An 8,101-nucleotide genomic window follows, 5' to 3' on the forward strand; every position below is an offset into this window, starting at 1 on the left:
GATTGATATTAGCACAGCTGAGGCAATGATCAATGGCTGAGAATGACACTGAGTCAGAAATGTCAAAAATTTATTTTGTCATGAGTTTAGCAGATTATGATATGTAGCTGTTGTTTTGAAATTTCTTACGAATTGTTATTGTTCTAAAACAGTATTTGAGACAGAGTATATTGTTTGGGGGACATTAAATTCAAAGATGATATAGCAGTTGATCTAAACAACGTTCAAGATGTAATCGGTTAGTGAGATCGACAATATTGTCAGAAATCACGTTCTATGAGTTTATTAGATCAGTATAGATGATTGATATTTAGAATCTGAGCAGATATTGCTGTTATTCTGAATTCGTATTTGATACAGATGGTTGTATATTGTTGAGATTATATACAGTTCAAGCCGAATCAGAGCTGATTTTGAAAGTTACAGCAGTTCAGAAGTTTGATCAGAATGTACAGAACTTGATTTCGATAAGCAGAGTAGGGTGTCAATCAGAATATCAGGTAGGTACTACTGTATTATATGTGAGTAACCGACTTGTTTGTGCCAAATATTTCGAGTCTGAAATGATAGATGTTTGTCAGAAGCGCACAGTAGTCAATTCAGTATTCTTGCTGGTAACAGAAAAGATATGATACTTCGAAAAGACAGTTTTGATATAAACAGAGGAGATCAGTTGTAGCAGAATTTGTACGGAAATGTCTGAATCGTCGACAGATGAAGACAGAAAGATAGAAACCAGGAAATTGGTTATCTAGATTGTCGGTTTTTCAATAGAAATGGGAGTACATTTCTATGGATTGTGTGACGATACTACTGAAATCTTGACAAGACTGTGCTGTGATGTGATTATGATTGACAGATTGCTCGAATATGCCCACGTCGGACGATGACTGTTAGTATTTGCGACTGAAAATAGAATATATCCTTGACTAGGTTAAACAGATTTGATAACAGCTGATGGTGTTGATTTGTATGAGCTGTGGATTGGTATATACGGATGTTGTATAGCCAGTATTGCAAGATTGATTCGAACAGGGTTATTCCGAAGGATATTATGATATTATACTTTTTGAATTATTATTCCAGTTTGGAATCAGAGATGCGTAAAAGTCAGATATTTCAAAATGAAGATTATTCTGTTGTTGAAAACACAGTAAGATTGTCAGAATATCAAAGAGACTATCTAAAAGACAGAATCCGCTATGAGATTGAGATTTCAGAAGTGATTCATTGAGATGAGTTTTCTGATTAAACTCTGTTATACATTTCTTCTGATGTATCTGATTGGATTGCCTGTGAGTTCGAGGACGAACTCATATCTAAAGGGGGAGAAATGTAATGCCCGAGATTTTAGTTTGATAATTTTGAATTGTTATATATTATGAATAAGGCGATGGAAGAACAGACGTGGAGAAGCGACGTTGCAAATTGAGTTTGTTGACAAAGAAAGAGACCGCACCCGCGCCAAGAAGTAGACCGCACCCGCGGTGTAAGGGAAGAAAGTTGGATTTTTGATTTCAATAGACACCGCACCCGCGCCAGGAACCTTACCGCACCGGCGGTTGTCATTCTGAAATTTTTGGTGTTGGTACAGTAGAGGCAGCGCATCCGCGGTAAGAACAGGACCGCACCTGCGGTGGATGTACCGAGACAGGACCGTACCCGCGGTGCAAGTGTCAGCGCACCCGCGGTCGTTCTTTCTGAATTTTTGAAGGTGATCCAATACGTGCAGTGCAACCGCGGTCCAAAGGTGAGCGCACCCGCGGTGCAAAGTGCGCGAGAAAGAAAGGGGCCACTTGCCTTACATGCAACGTATATATGTGTATATATATATAGCAAGAACGAATTGTTCCTCAGATTTCAGAAAAAGGGAGCGAAGCTTTGAAAAGAAATATCTTTACGCCTTTCTATTTCGATCCGTCCGTCAGATTTTGAATCCGACTTCAGTACTGAATTCCTATCGACGCAAGCTACAACTGGACGTAAGTTTTGTTACGTTTAGACATGATTTGAAATTATGTTATTGTCAGAATCGAATATGAATCAGATATGATGTTTCTGATACAGTAGACATCGTATACTTGAAATCAAATTAAAGAACAGACTGTTTATGTAATTGTTATGATTTTCGGAGTTGATTTGATTGAGATTCGATATCAGATTTGTATTGTTATTGAGATTATGAGTTGTACCGATATTGATTGTGAGTTCTGGTATTATATCTGTGATGTTGAGATTGACGGGGTTATCGAGACTGTATTGTTATGCCATCGAAACATCATTAGATTGATATTGATCAGATTTACGATTGATGGAGATTGTATTGTTGTACTGTATGTCGATTGACATTGATCAGATTGTATTTTGATTTAAGTATTGATCAGAACAGGTATTGAATTGAGTATCAGAACAAGTATTGAATTGAGTTGTTCACTGATATTATACATATTCGATTGTCATTGCTAGATTGGGAATGGACAGATTTGAACTCGAGACTTCGTCTTCGTCAGATCGAGAAGAGAAAGGTCTAAATCGATGTTAACTGGGAGATTGACTTGAGTTAGATTTAACTCGAGTTTCCCTAAACCACATACTTGTATGGTATTATTTTTATACCTTTGTGTTTTAATGATTATGTTTATTCTATTGAATTAGAAAGTAGAAAGCAGAGAGCTATTGAGTGAGAGTCACTGACAGAGCGGCTAGAATATGACAGAGGAGTCACTGGCCCATTGTACATTGTTAGAATAGGGTTAGTCTTGGACAGACATGCCGAGACACTGGACGTTTGGTATATCGAGATGCTTCAGATACAGATAGCATCTTTATTACAGATTATTCGATATAGACTAGACCAAAGTCCAGAAATAAGAACGTACCACCACCGCGACCGATAGTAGTAGGTGGGAGACCTGTTACGTTCTTATTCACCAGGATCCCTACATTAGATGAGAGATGAGTCGAGTCTGAGATGCCGAGTCAGGAGTTGAATTACAGATTGTATAATTTATGTTTTGTAGATTTCAATTCATGTTTTATTTAAAGTTTGATATCGATTCGCATTGTCATATTATAATACATGTAGTGATATATGTTTCATGCTTTATTATACCATGGCATGTACACATTGTTTGATATGAATCTGACCGGGCATGACATGCTAATGGTTGGAAGAAGATTCAAGGATGCATTGCATGGACTCATGGGCGATCAAGAAGAGCTTGCAAGCAAGGTTGAAGTAGTCGTGATGCATGGGAGTGAGCTTGAAGGCCAAACGAATACCATTAAAACACGGCCGAGTCTACACGGACCTGTACACGGGGTCCGTGCCCATTACAGTCGAGGAGGAGAATTCCCGAGCCTACACGGACCCTAGCACAGACCTGCACACGGGGTCCGTGTCCATTGTTTTCCGGAGAGTATTTTTCCCGAGTATACACGGACCCTTACCCGGATGCCTACACGGGGTCCGTGTCCTAAGATATCCGCGAAGATTTGACGCAGATTTGGTTCAGATTTAGTTTACAAATTATCTTTTTCATATCCTTTGATTTTGTAATCAATAAATGGACGAATTTCATCATTGTAGAACAATACATTATTCATTGAGTTTTAATCATAGTTTTGAGTTTTCTCTCAACTTTTTCAAAGCGTGGCTTTGTATACACATTCGTGTTTTTCTCAAATCAAACTTATCAAAGTTTAATACTTTGTGGCGTTGGTCGATTGTTCTTCACTCGGATTGTCAAAGACGAGTTCTTTGAAGGTTCGCTTGAATTTCGATTGTTTATCCTTCGTTAATATTTGTTGCTAAATTCTTCGTGATTTAGAGGTGAATATTACACACTTAATTGTTCAAAAAGATCGGGACAACACAACAATTCTTTGTTCGTTATTGAATTGAGGGCGCGATTCGATTTTAATCGTGTTTGCTATTCGCTCGTACAAAGATTCATATCATTTGGTATCAGAGCTTTAGGTTTCCTTTGATTCAAGTAAGTTTATCCTTTTTATTTTTTTTCAGATCTGTGTTTATCCTTCGTTTGTATCAGATCTGTTTTATCCGTTCATTCTTCATCTTTCGTGAATCATTGATTTTCGAAATTTCTGAAATTTTTTTTCTTTTTTTTTTCGTGTGCACAAATCATCGTGCAAGAGGCAAAAAAAAAAAATTACCAAAATTTCGAAATTTTACCATAGATTGAATTTGGTATTTTGTTCTATTCTCTTGTGGGAGCCATATTAAAGTGTCTCTCACAATCAAAAATAATATAAAATAAAATAAAAATAGAAAAATAAAAAAAAATCTTGTGCTATTATTTAGCATTGTATCTTGTTCCTTCTTGTGAGTCATATTCAAGTGAATCTCACAATCAAAAAATAAAAAATAAAAAAATCAAAATTATTATTTCAAATTTCTTGTTTTACGCAGTCCGTGTAAGTCAGTTTGCAAGTGTCGTGAAGTTTGAACTTGTGGGTTTGATGCACACAAGCTACAAAGCCTGAAACTGTATCCTACGAGAGAATTCTCAAATTCGAGTGAAATATTTGAGTAGAATGAATTTTCATTGGAGTGATTTGTGAGGTTTTGTGTTGAGGAAAAAAAAAAGAGAGTCGAGTGAATTTTATTGGAGTGACCAGTGAGAATTTGTGGTGAGGAAACTTATCTTTTATTGTTTTATACTAACCTTTTCTTGCAGGTATAATGATTGACGATTGTCAATTTCAATTAATATTAGGAGGGTTGGATAGAATTTGGGAGAAGGAGTTTAAGCCTCTACGAAAAAAATATAGGGGTTGTGAAGAAGAGGCAATACTTGATAGGCATGTTGATGAGAGTAGTCGAGGTAGTGGAGTTGAAAGAAGTAGAGCGTTCCGACGTGATGATGAAAGACGATCTGAGGATAATAGGAGAGTGGGCAGAAGAGGTGGACGTGATGTGCCTACGGAGTCTTTGACATCCACTTGGCAAAGAAGCGTGGGAAAAAAAATCAATGCTGGACCAAAGAAGGAGTCGAGATGTGAAACTACAAGATATGAATATCAAGGTACATTTAAAAATTTAATTTCTAGTACTTGTGATGTTATATGTTGTTGGTGCTTTGAGGGCGGGTGTGGGGACCCGGACGCTAATCATCTTCTTAATTATCTTTAGGATTTAATTATCAATTAAATTAAACAGGGTCTAAAAATTTTTCTTTTAAAACACAAGTGCGGAGCGTAATGGAATGTAACTAATATACATCTCAGTATATAAGTACAATAATGTACAACAATTATTCAAACTAGTCTAAGGTTCAACTACTAAATTTCAAGTATTAAACCAAGTCTACAATAAGTCCGGAATCACCACTCTAAACTCGTCTTCTCTCATCATCTTCTTGACCCCGATCATGTCCCACCAGTTGTCATGCACACATACAAAACAAGAAAACAGCCGAATACTCCGGTGAGAATAAATCCCAGTATAAAACATGGTAGACATGCATATACACAATATAAATCATAAAGCATATTATCATGCATAAAATCAATAACAATAGGTTTCATAGTCTATGAAACAAAATCAAAATAAGCATGCAACTCAATTCAATTCATATCTTGACTTGACTCGACTCTAACTCTAGGGATCCCGGTGTGAATAAGACGTCACTGTCTGTCACCTACCCTCCCAATAGGGGTGACGGTACGTCTTATTCCTAGACTTCGGTCCTGTCTATATCGAATGTTTACAATCGGAGGAAATCTGCTCCTATGCGTCGATACTACCGAACATCTAGAAATTTGGCAAATCTGCCAATGACTCTTCTATCTTAAATGCTTGAATATAAATCTATAAACAAAGTATAATCATAACAAAATATAAACAACAACTTAGTATGTGATTTTGTTGAGAAACTCAAATTGAATCTTATTTGATTGTGTCTTCCCAAAACAAAACATTAATTATACCTTTGTCTTCCCGGTCTGACGAAGACGAAGTCTTGTATTCCAATCTGTCCATACCCAGTCTGGCAATGACAATCGCATAAATACAATATCAGCATATAATTCGATTCAAAACCTGTTCTGATCAATACTCAAATCAGTATATAATCTGATCCATATCTGAACAAGGTACAATCTAATTCATATCAATGATATCATCGAAATCATTACTGAATCTGATCACTCTAAATCAACTGATGTTTCGACGGCATAACAATACAATTTCGATATCCCCGTCAATCTCAACATCACAGATATAATATCAGAATTCATAATCAGCATCAGTACAACTCATAATCTCAATATCTGTACACTTAAGATCAGTAACAACACAACTCTGATATCAAATCCCAATCAATATCTTTCGAAAATCATAACAATTGTATAAACAGTCTATTCTTTAATCTGACTCCAATTATACAATGTCTACTGTAGCAGAAACATCATATTCGATTCATATTCAATTCTAATAATATCATAATTTCTAATCATGTCTAATCGTAACAAAACTTACGTCTAGTTGTAGCTGTCGTCGCTAGGAACTCGGTACTGTACTCGAATTTCAATTCGGACGGAAGGATCTCCAAACTCTTCAATCCCAAATCGAAATCCTACCTCAGAATCTTTTTCTTGATTCTTTACCTTAATTCTGAAGAAGGAATCGGTTGTATACGTATATATATATATTACATGCAAGATAAGAAAACGTGGCACACTCCTTTGTGCAGCACTTCTCGCGCATATGCGCGACCACCATCGGCGCATATGCGCGAGACACAATTCCTTGGCGCGTGTCTCGGCAGTTCTCTCGAGCATATGCGCGTCACTCTTCCGCGCATATGCGCCCAAGGTTCTGGACGTTCCGCGCATGTGCGCGCATTCAAGCCGCGCATGTGCGCGCATGGTTCTGTCTTCCTCGCGCATGTGCGCGGGGACTCTTCCTTGCACCTCATGTCAAATCTTCTTTCGGCTCTCCCGGTCTGATCCGTTCCGTTTATAATCATCTCAATTAATAAATAAATCATTTCAGATTAATCTCATATTACAGTAATAAAATCTCGGGCCTTACATTTCTCCCCCTCTTAGATCTGAGTTCGTCCTCGAACTCGCAAGTAATCAATTCTGAGATATCAGAAGAAATGTATACAGAGTTTAAATCAAAAACTCATCTCAATGAATCCATTCTGAAATCTCAATCTTATATTAGATTCTATCTCTCAAATAGTTTCTTTGATATTCTGACAATCTTACTGTGTTTTCAACAACAGAATAGTCTTTATTCTGAAATATTTTTCTTTTACGGATCTCTGATTCCAATCTGAAATAAGAATTCAAGAAGTATAATATCGTAATACCCCCTTAAAATAACTCTAATAAAATCAGTCTCGCATACTGGCTGTATAACATCTGTATATACCAATTCATAGCTCATAATAAATTAATACCATCATCTGTTATCAAATCTGTTTATCTCGTTCAAGGATATATTAAATCTTCGGCCCCAAATACCAATTGTCACCATCCGACGTCGGCATATTAAGTCTGTCTAGTCTGAGCTATCTTCATTCTCTTCTGAATTAGCTACATTTTCTTTGTCATATCTCTGACCGTATCAGATCCTATCTCAGGTATCTTCGAGATATTATTCTTATACCAAAGAAATCTGCAGTACTTACTGTACAATGTCTCATCTGTAGCTATCTCAATACTCGTTTGATAGCTATCATTATACAATAATTCATATAGTGACAATATGTCATGTCAACTAGTGCTAACATCCAGCATTACAACTCCATATATATCTTTTAATACCTGGATAGTACGCTCTGGCTATCTATCAGTCAGTGGATAATATATGAATGAGTTTATGGTATGTTCTGCCACAATTACAAACTCAATCAAAATTCACAATCTGATATAATCTATTTCACATTCTGGTCAATCTGACTATTTCTTTAACAACGATCTTTGTCATCTGGTCATGTATGTACGTCATCTTGTACAACTACTAGATATAGATTGAACAATCTGTCAATCACAATCATATCATATCACAATCTGGAAAGTATTGCAGTGGTCTCATTACGAAATTCATCGAAATATACTCCCCATG

The sequence above is a fragment of the Primulina tabacum genome, chromosome 7 (assembly GCF_025594145.1).
Source record: "Primulina tabacum isolate GXHZ01 chromosome 7, ASM2559414v2, whole genome shotgun sequence".
NCBI lineage: Eukaryota > Viridiplantae > Streptophyta > Magnoliopsida > Lamiales > Gesneriaceae > Primulina > Primulina tabacum.